We start from the raw sequence: 10,931 nt of genomic DNA, 5'->3' as shown, positions 1-10,931 counted from the left end.
TGTCTCAAAAACCCAATCTTTTGAAATAGGGCCATTTTGTGCTGATGCCCAGCCACTGGTGTTGAAACTATCATAAGTAACAAGACAACACGGACACCCGAAATCACAAACTTCATCCTAAGGAGTATTGCTATAAGTGAAATATTAGTATTTGCCAATTCTTGCAATTGCATGGGACTGGTACTGTACAACGGTCCATTCGTTCCAACCATGTCTACATCGTCTCAGGAAACTGCGGCCCGGAGCAGAGGGAGGGGAGGGGAGGCGGGGGAGAATAGAAAGAGAGGGAGGTAGAGTGCGAGGAAGCCCGATCCGAAGGGAGGAGTCAGGCGAGGGAAAGAGCAGCTGGAGTTCTACACTTCGCCCTCTTCTCCTCGAAAAGCATACTTAATGTAATAACAACAGTCCACACGTTTTTGTAAACACTTATGTTGTCTTATTCATACAGGTTCATCATCGGCCATCGTCAGGTATGCAGGGAGGCTCACAGTATTAGTTCAGTGTTCGCTCTATTCAGAAAACTGTGAAAAGGAGAAAGACGCGGAAAAGAAGGAAAAGTCTGGCAGAGCGGTTTTCGGAGTTGGTGTCTCACAACTCCAGAGCGCGAGAGGCACATCTGCAACAAGCGAAAAAATACTTCACTTAAGAGAAGAAGACAGAAAAGATCAAGAATTATTGGAGGGAAACATCCTTCGAACACGTAAGTGCAAAAAACACGACGAGGCATGATGAACTGTTCCCTTTGAACATTTTGCTCTTTGCTGGCTTTGAAAGTTTTGAGGGAGAAAACACGACGTCTATTCAAAAACTGTCAGAGGTATCACGTTTCAAATAAGTTGGAATTTCATAGAAGTCCACAAATCAGAGGGTGGTGATGAAATAATAAAATTGTATGAAAACTCAACTTATTCACAAATATTATCACACAAAATTACTATTTATTTTCCTGGATGCTTTCTAGTTGTTTTCTACTTTCTTTAAAGTTGACCCATTGCACATTTTCTCAACTTTGCCTATGTAATTTCTTAAGTGATAGAAACGCACACTCGCTCTGTTAATTCAACACAATGGTTGTTAAAGTGCGTTTAAATTTATTTTATGGAAGGTTGAAGCTATTCTTTTTGTAAACACTTTAATGCAAAAGTAATTGCATTGTTGAGAAGTGTGGGCTGAAACAACTTTGGGAACTTCCACTACAGACACAACTTTTTTGGACTTTTGCCTAAAGAAACGCACGGGGCATGCATATTTAGGCCTACATGTGATCATATTTCAGCGCGATTTTACCAAGTCGTGCCTGTTATCGATTCGGTCTCATCCATTATGCCTAATATGAGTTATGACTGCATTACTATAATTTATGGAACATTTTCCTGAATCGAGGATAGCCTATTCTGATAACAATCGAATGCAATCACTGATGTCTCTATTTCTACAATCAAAATATGAATGTTGGAATACAAGTAGGCCAACATTTATTTAACAAGGCACAGACCTATATAATGAGCATTTGATCGAGTTTGACAATAGTAGAACACTGACTGGGTTATATCAAATTAAATAGAAAAGTTATAAATATAACATTTCATTTCTGAGTTGAAATACAGGATATGCTACTAATAATTAGTGCGGGCACATTTGGATACTTCCCCCAAATATTTTATTGCCTTTATTATAATCAGGCCTAATTATTCGGCCTATAATTTTTAGTCTTTTATCCATTGAGTTTTCTGCGTATGTACTTTTCGGTCCGTTATGTATCATGGCAGCACGCCTCCACATGTAGAGATATTTGTTTAAAACGTTTCCTTCTGCTCCCCGCCAGCTGTTCCACATTTTATCTGCTTGTCGGATTCGCTGTGAGTGACTGGTGGACCGTTTGTGTCTCGGGTTTCACGCCGCTATACAAACGACGAAGGTTCGAGGCGTTCAGCCGTGCGGTGACGGCTCAGCCAAACCTTCTTTGACACTTGGCAAATTATTAACGGAGATCTAACTGCCTTGAGAACGAGCAGTAAGAGTTGAATGCAAAACAATAGAAGTTTAAGAGCTTGTGCAGATAAACCCCCCCTGGTTAAGAACATGGTCATCTGGATTGGACTATGCCAGTTTAATGCCCTTATGAAAAATCTGTCATGTGCTGCCTTTTTATTTATTTTTTGCCATGCGTGTTTTTTTTTATACAATTCTTAAGGTGGTAATTTGTAAATAAATAAAAACATTGCATGAACATATAACCCACTTAATTTAGTGACTGTTTTTACACTTTTTTTTTTTTAAAGCATACTTTTGTTTGCATGAGCCGAAATTATGCACTTATTTCTGAAATCAAATGCTTATTAGGCTAGCCTACTGAATAATCATTTATTTGATAAAGGAATTGGCTCAACTATTTTGCTGAAATAATATTTGGTAAGTGTGAACATCAAGGAATATATAAACCTTTCTTTTAGCCTACTTCTCAATACCTCAATAGATTGTTTTTCATACTCAAAACATGTGTTTGCTACAGTAATATAGTGCATTGGTATCCTTATCTAACCAGGACATTTTTATTAATGCATTTAGCCTTTTAATCAACAGGAACAACGTGTTTGGCTTCCACAAATCCTAATGTTATACCTCAATTCGATAAGGCCTACCTGCATTTTATTTTGAAATTATATAATCTAATATATAATCTGTTATTTTATTTCCAGAGGATTCAATGGACATAAAAAATATTCTACCATTTATATATTTCTGGGTTTTTGCTGTTGAGTTTGATTTACCGCAATAGTAGTGATTGATTGTCGACAGAAATCTCTTTGACAGAGTGCATTTTTCCTGAAGAATGTGTGATTACTTACCTCCAGATTTAATGATCACAAAAGCAACATGAAATGTCATTATATTAATTTGAGCTCTATTTAGCCTTAATGGATGGCAGATATTTTCCACGAGAAAATGATGCTCTGAAATAACCACAGATTGGCTCTAAGTACATGTGTATAATAACGTGCACGGAGCCAGAGATATTTTATGATTTAATCATATTAAATATGAATGATATCTGATGAACACACTCAGTGTTATAAATATGTATGGCGTTACTGTTTTACAATGTCTCCAGAACAGAACAGAGCTCAGCTAGGGGCTGCAGCTTCACTTGAACAGGTGCAATTTTACAAAACAAGGACTGCATGTCATAAATGATTCAGCAAAGTGATAAATACACACAATGTTTAAAGATGATAATCTGTTATTTAAAAGAAAAAAAGGCACATTTGAAGAAGCCCGTTTTTTTTTCTCCAGCAGTGGAGATGAATCAGTGCCTGTCTGGTGAAGGGGGCAATCTGTAACTCACAGTCCCACGGATAGGGAAGGAAACTCGCGGATAACCCCTATCCTTCCTCAGCCCGTCAGAAAGCAGAGCAGCCCTTTATCTCCGCATTAGCACACCTTTACATTCAATTATGCATCGCTGCAAAAACACCAGGCAGTGAACCCGTGACCTCTCCAGCCTGCCCAAAATAGGACCTGTCACACAAGCAGATGTTAATGCACCAAGATGACACTCTATTACCCTCTTAAATCAAGGACCCCTCCTCCTCGCCCCGGCCCGCACATCCACTGTTCTTAGGCAGGCCTCTGCCCTTAGGCCCTTGTACATCCTAGAGGAAGAATACCTGTTATCAGGTGTGTATGCATGAGGCCCTAATGACGTGCTAATGGGCATCTATAAAGGCACACGCATAGATAGCAAGTGTATTGCTCTGCCAGGTTCATTTAGGGGGAAGTTGTTTTGATGAAAGATAAGGACCAAGGCATTTTTTTTGTAGCATTTATTTAAATGTTTGGTTTGTTGTGGTGTGGATCCCTGGGTATGAGGCAGATATGGGGTGCGATTCCTGCTGCGGTACTCATAGGCCGTTCGACGGTCACGCATGTCAATATGACGAAAGGTTCATCATACAACTCTTTAGCAGAGCGCTAAGTACTTCTATCCCACAAACCACCGCTTACATTAGCAGGTGAGGAGAGGTGCAGTTACCTCATCGATTCAGAGCATGTTGGCAGAAATAAGTAAACATGGCATCACAATGGCTATCCAATCCCTCTTTCCCCTACGTGTGAGTATAGCCGCTTCATGAATAGACGGGCCCCAATAGGAGTCGCTCACTTTGATGATTCTGAACTTTGATATATCGACATGAAATCGAAAAGGCACAGTTGAGGGGGGAGAGAACAAATCCAGGAGAGAGAAAGAGTGAGAGAGATATTGAGGGGGGAAAAAGGCAGAGAGACAGGAGACGGAGGTGCATGTGTGATGAGTGAGAGGCTCCTTCGCCTTCTTGTAAAAAGTTTGGGCTGTGGCAGTTCGCCGCCAAGTGTAGCCTACGCCAAAGTGTCTGGATGCATTTGCGTGTGAGCGGAGAGAAGAAGGGGGGCAGGCAGGCGTGCGGCGTGGCGCAGCACGAGGGCTTCTCCTTGGCTCTCCTAATCCCCAGGCCCAGCCATCCCTTCAGGGCATGCCTCAGATCTGGCTCTCCTAGCTCTCCGCGTGGACCTACCCGGCCTCCGCCAGCCGATTTAATATGCTATGTGTTCCTTCTCCCCCAGCTCCCCTCCACCTCCACCAGCTGCGTCCCAGAGCGGGACCCCCATTCACCCCCCCCCACTCCCTGCTTCAAGGAGCCCCACTTAAGGCACCTTTCACTGGGCTCATGTCTTTTGCAAAGTGAGGGGAGGGGGGTGGTTGATCTGATGAAGGGGGATCAGAGAGAGAGAGGGACAAGTGTAATGACATGCCTATACACACACATGCATTTAGATAAACCCACACATCCACACCCAACACATGGGCTTCCAAATGTGCTCTTACTCCACCTGCATGTTTTAAAATGCAAAAGCCCCTCGATATAAAATATCCCCATCATAGACATGTTTTACACGCACGGAAGCACGTACACTCGCACGCACACGCAAGCAAAGTAGCCAGTAGTTCTTCTTTCAGAAATGGGGGGGCAGAGCTCAAGCTGCCGTAGAGGCTGAGAGTCAGAGTTGCCATTTCTTTTCCAGGGCTTTGGCCTCACGGAAACCCAGATTGGACCTGCCAATTAGCCTGGTCAACCAGCTTCCCTGAGAGAGAGATAGAGAGAGAGAGAGAGTAACAGAGAACGAGAGAGAGAAAAGAGAGAGAGTAACAGAGAACGAGAGAGAAAAAAGAGAGAGAGTAACAGAGAACGAGAGAGAGAAACAGAGAACGAGAGAGAAAAAAGAGAGAGAGTAACAGAGAACGAGAGAGAAAAGAGAGAGAGAGAGAGTAACAGAGAACAAGAGAGAGAAAAGAGAGAGAGTAACAGAGAACAAGAGAGAGAAAAGAGAGAGAGTAACAGAGAACGAGACAGAGAAAAGAGAGAGAGTAACAGAGAACAAGAGAGAGAAAAGAGAGAGTAACAGAGAACGAGAGAGAGGGTAACAGAGAACGAGAGAGAAAAGAGAGAGATAGAGAGAAAGTAACAGAGAACGAGAGAGAAAAGAGAGAGTAACAGAGAATGAGAGAGAAAAGAGAGAGATAGAATGAGAGAGAAAAGAGAGAGAGTAGCAGAGAACGAGAGAGAGAAAAGAGAGAGAGTAACAGAGAACGAGAGTGAGAAAAGAGAGAGAGAGTAACATAGAACATGAGAGAGTGTAACAGAGAACAAGAGAGATAGTAACAGAGAACAAGAGAGAGAGTAACAGAGAACGAGAGAGAGAAAAGAGAGAGTAACAGAGAATAAGAGAGAGAGTAACCGAGAACGAGAGAAAAGAGAGAGTAACAGAGAATGAGAGAGAGTAACAGAGAATAAGAGAGAGAGTAACAGAGAACAAGAGAGAGTAACAGAGAACGAGAGAGAAAAGAGAGAGTAACAGAGAACGAGAGAGAAAAGAGAGAGAGTAACAGAGAACAAGAGAGAGAGTAACAGAGAACAAGAGAGAGAGTAACAGAGAACGAGAGAGAGAAAAGAGAGAGTAACAGAGAATAAGAGAGAGAGTAACCGAGAACGAGAGAAAAGAGAGAGTAACAGAGAATGAGAGAGAGTAACAGAGAATAAGAGAGAGAGTAACAGAGAACAAGAGAGAGTAACAGAGAACGAGAGAGAAAAGAGAGAGTAACAGAGAACGAGAGAGAAAAGAGAGAGAGTAACAGAGAACGAGAGAGAGAGAGTAACAGAGACAGAGAGAGAGAAAAGAGAGAGTAACAGAGAACAAGACAGAGAAAAGAGAGAGAGTAACAGAGAACGAGAGAGAAAAGAGAGAGAGAGTAACAGAGAACAAGAGAGAGAGAGTAACAGAGACCGAGAGAGAGAAAAGAGAGAGAAACAAATGATTTACTTGAAGAAAAAACCAAGATGAATGCAGGAGTGAATGAGCGCTAGCAGACTCCTGCATGAACCCCAGTGCGTATCAGCGGGCGCCTGCGTTGTCTTTTCTCACACACTCGAGTACAAACAGAATACAAATGGCGGCAGGTCGCGCCTGGCTGACGATGGAGCTGGACTGCGCTCGTCTCCTCCGCTGTTAGCCCTGAGCCTCTGGAAAAGCGTCTTTGCGGCTGCTGTGTGAAGTGTGGCAGCAAGAGGTGAAGTGAGCTGCGGGCCCATTTGCCTGTGGTGTGGTGGGCTGTGTAAAGTTGAGACGCTGAGCTTGGACAGTGGAGTTGTAGTTCCCGACTTCCAGGGGTTTTTGGGTCTGTTATTGTAGATGTGGCATTGTGTCAGGGGCTTGATGCGAGCCAGTTGTGGCATCCGTAAGGGGGCCTGCTCTCCGTCGTTGTCCAGGGAGTGTGGTGACGGCCAGGGGACAGATGAGGTGGCCAGCTCACTGTGAACAATGATCTGTCACTCCCCCCTTCCTTCCTTGTGTGTGTGTGTGTGTGTGTGAAGCCATGCATCAGGCTGCTGCACGAAGACACACACATGCACTTGGACAGGCTCACACAGGCGCATGCACGCACACACACAGAACAACTGCGGGAGAGGTCAATTGAAGGCAAGGGAAGGGTCACTGATTATTGTGATTGGGACTGAATGGGAGTTCATTTTTTGTACACCCCCCAAGTCTGTATGAGAAAGATCATTTCTAATGTCAATTGCATAAATAGCTGTTTGGACTGATTTTGTTGCGTTGCTCAGACTGTTCTGCTACACAACGTGTTTTGTATTTGCTGTGCCCCATGCTGGCCTGGTTATCTGCGTTAGTGAGTAAGCCCCATGGGTCTTAGTGGAACCTGGGGGTCGAGATTGAGGATGGGGACATTGTTTGAATGTCAAATGCCAATCCCAAGGTTAATATCTGAATATAGTTCAGGCCCAGTTGCCCCCTCCCTTCTGCAAACATGTTTTAAATGAGTGCCTCTTCCCCTCTTTTCCCCCTTTCCCCTTCTCCTTCACTTCCGTCCTCTTTTGCGGGGAATTTGACCCCCGTTCCTCCTCTTCTCTAGGGGCCAGTGGGGCCTCCTCTGCAAGTGAATGCTAACAGCCCCTGCCTGTAAGACAAAAAATGCCTCATCTTAGAAAAACAAAAGGGGAACTCTACTATCGGAGCAAATTTCTTGCCCGACCTGAAAGGAGGCCTCTTTTGTCTGGATGGCATTTGAAGACTAATCGTTTTTTCTCATGCAAAAAGCACTCTGTCTTAAGAGCTGGGCCTCGGAGAGAGAGAAAGAGAGGGAGAGAGAAGGAGCTAGTGGGGGCTGTGTTTTAACAATACTCCGCAGGGAGCAAGGAGGAACGGGGGTTGGAGGGGGCACAGGGGGGGATTCCTCTCCTTTGCTTATTTTTTAGACAAAGCCCAGTTCCTTGCAGGGTTGAAGGGAGAAAGGTGGGAGGTGGTGGTGGTGGGTGGGGTGGGGGGCTAGAGGAGGGAGTGGGAGGGATCCAAGAGTTTTTAGTTCCTTGAAAAGAGGGGGGGGGGGGGGACTCCAGCCGTTTCTAATGACGGTCTGTCATCGGGGCTCCCCTACCTGCCAGAGGAAACCTCAGGGCCCCGACACTACACTGACTCCGACAGGCTTGGCTTGGGGAGAAAAAAAGTGGGCCTCGGAAATGTATAGAGCAACAGAAATATGAACTTGTATATGGGCCCCTAAAACGTCTTGGGCTATTCCAGGCCTGACTGGTGTTTTTATTAACAGAGGTCGACATGCTTTGGAAATAGATCTTATTCATGAAGAAAAAAAAACCAGGGCTGGACTTCCCAAAGAATTCATTATGTTCCCCTTTCCCAGAAGCCTCGGTGCTCCGCAGGTCCCAGCCGTGCCTCGGAGGACGCCGAGCGTGTCGCACCGTGTCGCGTGACTTTGTAAAGCCTCCCTCAGCGAGCAGGGGAGTGCGAAGGGTTCCATTTGTCAAAGGTGCCCGGCAGTTTTTTTCCCTTCTCAACACTTTCCCGGCTCCGTCCCAAACTCATTGTCTGAGCTAAGGCAGGACATTAGTCACCACGGTGCTAGTGGAGCCTGCGGGGCTGTGGGACCAACCAACGCTGTTCTGGAGCAGGGACTGCTAGTCGGACAGAGAGAGAACTAGAAGAGGGAAAGAGGAGGAGTGATGGAGAGTGTGTGAAAGAGAGAAGGGGAGAAGAAAGAAAGAAAGAAAAAGGGAGAAAGAGCGAGTATGGCTGTGTGTTTGAGAAAGAGAGGTAGAGTGTGGAGGAAGGAGAGAGAGCGTTAGAGGTGTGGAGGAAGGAGAGAGGGCGTTAGAGGTGTGGAGGAAGGAGAGAGAGCGTTAGAGGTGTGGAGGAAGGAGAGAGAGCGTTAGAGGTGTGGAGGAAGGAGAGAGAGCGTTAAGAGGTGTGGAGGAAGGAGAGAGAGCGTTAGAGGTGTGGAGGAAGTAGAGAGAGCATTAGAGGTGTGGAGGAAGGAGAGAGAGCGTTAAGAGGTGTGGAGGAAGGAGAGAGAGCGTTAGAGGTGTGGAGGAAGGAGAGAGAGCGTTAGAGGTGTGGAGGAAGGAGAGAGAGCATTAGAGGTGTGGAGGAAGGAGAGAGAGTTAAGAGGTGTGGAGGAAGGAGAGAGAGCGTCAGAGGTGTGGAGGAAGGAGAGAGAGTTAGAGGTGTGGAGGAAGGAGAGAGAGCGTCAGAGGTGTGGAGGAAGGAGAGAGAGAGCGTTAGAGGTGTGGAGGAAGGAGAGAGAGCGTTAGAGGTGTGGAGGAAGGAGAGAGAGCGTTAGAGGTGTGGAGGAAGGAGAGAGAGAGTTAGAGGTGTGGAGGAAGGAGAGAGAGCATTAGAGGTGTGGAGGAAGGAGAGAGAGTTAGAGGTGTGGAGGAAGGAGAGAGGGCGTTAAGAGGTGTGGAGGAAGGAGAGAGAGCGTTAGAGGTGTGGAGGAAGGAGAGAGAGCGTTAGAGGTGTGGAGGAAGGAGAGAGAGTTAGAGGTGTGGAGGAAGGAGAGAGAGCGTCAGAGGTGTGGAGGAAGGAGAGAGAGAGCGTTAGAGGTGTGGAGGAAGGAGAGAGAGCGTTAGAGGTGTGGAGGAAGGAGAGAGAGTTAGAGGTGTGGAGGAAGGAGAGAGAGCGTCAGAGGTGTGGAGGAAGGAGAGAGGGCGTTAAGAGGTGTGGAGGAAGGAGAGAGAGCGTTAGAGGTGTGGAGGAAGGAGAGAGAGCGTTAGAGGTGTGGAGGAAGGAGAGAGGGCGTTAAGAGGTGTGGAGGAAGGAGAGAGGGCGTTAGAGGTGTGGAGGAAGGAGAGAGGGCGTTAAGAGGTGTGGAGGAAGAAGAGAGGGCGTTAAGAGGTGTGGAGGAAGGAGAGAGAGCGTTAGGTGTGGAGGAAGGAGAGAGAGCGTTAAGAGGTGTGGAGGAAGGAGAGAGAGCGTTAGAGGTGTGGAGGAAGGAGAGAGAGCGTTAGAGGTATGGAGGAAGGAGAGAGAAGGTTAAGAGGTGTGGAGGAAGGAGAGAGAAGGTTAAGAGGTGTGGAGGAAGGAGAGAGAGCGTTAGAGGTGTGGAGGAAGGAGAGAGGGCGTTAAGAGGTGTGGAGGAAGGAGAGAGAGCGTTAGAGGTGTGGAGGAAGGAGAGAGAGAGTTAGAGGTGTGGAGGAAGGAGAGAGAGTTAGAGGTGTGGAGGAAGGAGAGAGGGCGTTAAGAGGTGTGGAGGAAGGAGAGAGAGCGTTAGAGGTGTGGAGGAAGGAGAGAGAGCGTTAGAGGTGTGGAGGAAGGAGAGAGAGCGTTAGAGGTGTGGAGGAAGGAGAGAGATCATTAGAGGTGTGGAGGAAGGAGAGAGCATTAGAGGTGTGGAGGAAGGAGAGAGAGAGTTAGAGGTGTGGAGGAAGGAGAGAGATAATTAGAGGTGTGGAGGAAGGAGAGAGATCATTAGAGGTGTGGATGAAGGAGAGAGATCATTAGAGGTGTGGAGGAAGGAGAGAGAGCGTTAGAGGTGTGGAGGAAGGAGAGAGAGCGTTAAGAGGTGTGGAGGAAGGAGAGAGAGCGTTAGAGGTGTGGAGGAAGGAGAGAGAGCGTTAGAGGTGTGGAGGAAGGAGAGAGAGCGTTAGAGGTGTGGAGGAAGGAGAGAGAGCGTTAGAGGTGTGGAGGAAGGAGAGAGAAGGTTAAGAGGTGTGGAGGAAGGAGAGAGAAGGTTAAGAGGTGTGGAGGAAGGAGAGAGAGCGTTAGAGGTGTGGAGGAAGGAGAGAGGGCGTTAAGAGGTGTGGAGGAAGGAGAGAGAGCGTTAGAGGTGTGGAGGAAGGAGAGAGAGAGTTAGAGGTGTGGAGGAAGGACAGAGGGCGTTAAGAGGTGTGGAGGAAGGAGAGAGAGCGTTAGAGGTGTGGAGGAAGGAGAGAGGGCGTTAAGAGGTGTGGAGGAAGCAGGAAGGAGAGAGAGCGTCAGAGGTGTGGAGGAAGGAGAGAGAGCGTTAGAGGTGTGGAGGAAGGAGAGAGAGTGTTAGAGGTGTGGAGGAAGGAGAGAGAGCATTAGAGGTGTGGAGGAAGGAGAGA

The 10,931-nt window shown here is 46.6% G+C and overlaps 1 protein-coding gene across 2 annotated transcripts in view; it reads left to right on the top strand.

Annotated features, from left to right (window-relative positions):
* The first annotated feature begins 336 nt into the window (after positions 1 to 336).
* Positions 337 to 10,931, top strand: part of LOC115130329 (transcriptional activator GLI3-like) — a 138,972-nt gene continuing 128,377 nt past the window's right edge. For both annotated transcript variants that reach the window (XM_029661358.2, XM_029661357.2), the window contains exon 1: positions 337 to 700. The gene's annotated coding sequence lies outside the window, so the exon portion shown is untranslated. The remainder of the gene's footprint in view (positions 701 to 10,931) is intronic.

This window comes from Oncorhynchus nerka, linkage group LG6 (genome assembly GCF_034236695.1).
Source record: "Oncorhynchus nerka isolate Pitt River linkage group LG6, Oner_Uvic_2.0, whole genome shotgun sequence".
Classification (NCBI taxonomy): Eukaryota; Metazoa; Chordata; class Actinopteri; order Salmoniformes; family Salmonidae; genus Oncorhynchus; species Oncorhynchus nerka.
This window is presented reverse-complemented; position numbering and strand designations above follow the sequence as displayed.